The sequence below is a fragment of the Cucurbita maxima genome, unplaced genomic scaffold (assembly GCF_002738345.1).
Source record: "Cucurbita maxima cultivar Rimu unplaced genomic scaffold, Cmax_1.0 Cma_Scf00067, whole genome shotgun sequence".
Classification (NCBI taxonomy): Eukaryota; Viridiplantae; Streptophyta; class Magnoliopsida; order Cucurbitales; family Cucurbitaceae; genus Cucurbita; species Cucurbita maxima.
This window is the reverse complement of record NW_019272083.1, coordinates 200,754-203,705: the sequence shown is the minus strand read 5'-3', so window position 1 is coordinate 203,705 and position 2,952 is coordinate 200,754.

Sequence of the window (2,952 nt, the reverse complement as noted above, 5' to 3'; positions counted from 1 at the left end):
TTTTTTTTTTTTTTTTTTTTTTTGAAGATGATGAAGTAAGGAGGAAAGTGTGATATGAAATAAAGAAATAAAAAGAAAAGGAAAAGGGAAGAGAGAGATATGATGTGAAGATTCGAACACAGAGAGCGAGAGAGAGAGAGGGGGAGAGAGTGGGCGAAGAGTGTGAGAAGGGGAGAGGGACAGAGAAGCTAAAAATGCAAGCTACAAATTCTGTTGTCGGCCACAAAGCAGAGAGCAGAAGGAGATTTTTGGTCAAAATAGCAGGCTTTATCGCTGCCCCACGTGCACTCTCTTCCCTTTCCTCTCTTGGGCCCCCACTTCCTCCTCCTCTTTCTTTCTTTCCTTTGGTACTTACCCATTCCCCCCCCTCACTTATTGCCTCCCCCACCCTTCTCTTTTACCTTTAGCATTTAAAACACACTTTCAAATACGCTTACAAAGTGGACACTCCTGACACTATGCCATCTCTCTCTCTCTCTCTCTCTCTCTCTCTCTCTCAATATCTCTACGTAAACTTAATTCACAACCCTCTCTAGAAACCACCCTCGCCCCTCTTTACAATACACAATACACAAGTAACCCCTATCTAGCTTGACCGATGATACTACTCCTGTGTTCTTAGGTCCGACCAACTAATGTTGTATCAAATATCATCCTGTGTTCTTAGGTCCGACCAACTAATGTTGTATCAAAGGAGATAGGAGGTGAAGATTTTAATGGCATTATTCACCCTACGAGGAGGCATGATGAACTTTTTTGGTCTTCTCTTGGTGCTGTGGAGGTTAGCTAGATTCTTAAGATAACTAAGCCGTTCAAATCTTGGACTCCCATCTCCACGACTCTTTGCACTAACTTCTCTTAGCTAATTTTTTCAATGGGAGAATTAGGGTCTACACTTTTGATCACGATTCTCAATTTTTGGATGCTTGATTTATTGGAGATTTCTTAACTTAAGTCATTGTAAAACCGTTTTAGCTCTAGCGCCCTATTTTTATCCCAATATATAGTATGCATGCTCAAATAGGGAGATAACTTGATCAACCTGGTCTAAAATTCTTATTCTTAATACAGAGTATCTAGAATAGCGAAAACATCTCATACAACAAACAATTTAGAAAGCTCATTCAAGGTGCATTTCAAATATTTGTAGACATCATACCTAGTATTATCATTTTAGCTCAATCTAATGTTATACACATGCATTTTTTAGCTATATATGCCAATCATACTCACATGATAGTATATGCTAGTAAGTACGGGTCTAAAGGAATTCAATGGCGTGGTCGTGCATGCCTAGTCCACTTTTGTTTCTAGCTTGGTTGATGATCCAAATCTTCAAAAAAAAAAAAAAAAAAAAAGTTAAACAGAGGTGGAATGGGCAAAATATTACATTCTTTGTGCCTTCACGTGCAAGCAAGGAGGTCAGACACATAGTTGTGATGTGTGACTGCCACGTCGGCCTTTTGTATAGTTGCAGTCACACCCGAGTTCGAATTTAAGCCCGTGTAATTTTTTCCCTCTGTTTTTCTCCTTACAACAAATGTCGCCCTCGCATGCAGTCTTTCACCCCATGAGCTTGGGTTAGATCCTCATCTCACATTTCCAACTTTCTGTTCTTACAATTAACATGGACCCAAGACATAACCTTCCCCTTCCTTGATTGTACATGCGTTCGAGCCTGATTCAACGTACTTGCGTTTCATTTTTCCACAAATAACACATCTTTTCCTAATTTCTACCATTTTTATATCTTTTTCTATAAAATAGTTTTCCAACATAACGTCCAAACAAACACCCTCCAACCACCTACATTTAAAAATGAGCTCGTAGCTTGGACAGACTCAAAACAAATGGTTAGTGGTCGATTTCAAAATTAATATGAATTTTGGGTGACCCCATACACACTGCCCTACTCCATACATATTATTGTGGATGCTTTATCATTTTACATTGAATTAGGTTGTGGTGGGCCTCCCCATGTCCATTTCTTTCATATCACTTTTATTATGGGACTTTTATGATTTAAAAGTCATCAAATCTCAATTAATTATTAATATTTTCTTGAATTATGAAGAGAAAAAAATCATTGATGAGAATTAAAGTTTGGATGCACCTTAAAAGTTGACCCAGAAGAGTGTGGTAGGGTGTGTTTTGGTGGTATCATTCTTCCTTTTTAGCAAAGAACAAGGGGCCTTGCCTTTTGCAAATTGGTGCTTTTGGGACTCATACAAATGTCTGTCCCATGCTGATTCTGGTCAAGACAACATAAACTTGGAGCCCTCTACGTCACTCATTTTGAGGCTTGGTTCTATTAAGCTCCTTAGTTTTGGATGGGACACTTTTTTTTTTTTTCAATTCCATTTTTAGTGCTTTCAATCTTTCACTTCTTAATTTTAATTGAATCATTAATCCTTCAAAAGTTTCATTATTGTCTCATCAATCAAAGTTTATTCAATGCATTCTTACTTTTTTTAGTCTAATAAATATGAATGGAAGATTTAAATCTTTGATTTCGACCTGCATTAATTTGAAAAATCTTATTTAATTTTAAAAATTGTATTTTAAAAATCAATTTTTATTTTTAAATTTTGAAATTTGTATTAATTAAAATTTTAAAATTTTACCTACATATAAATTCACTTTAAATTTTATTTAAAAATAATTAAAGTTGTAGCAATTAAAACCTAAACTAAATGTAAGCTTCTTCAAATATTAGATTTAATGTTCCATTTTTTTCTCTTCTATTTTCCTCTACCAATTTAGTAATAATGCTATTTCAGTAATATTTTTGGAGGAAAAACAATGTTATTTATGTACATTTGAGTATATATGAGATGAAATTAAAATAGTTCGAGAGAGGACGCTTATTCACGAAAATGATCAAATATTTCTTCATCCATTAGTTCATCAATAAGTTACTAAGATTACAAAAGAAAAAAAAAAAAAAAAAAA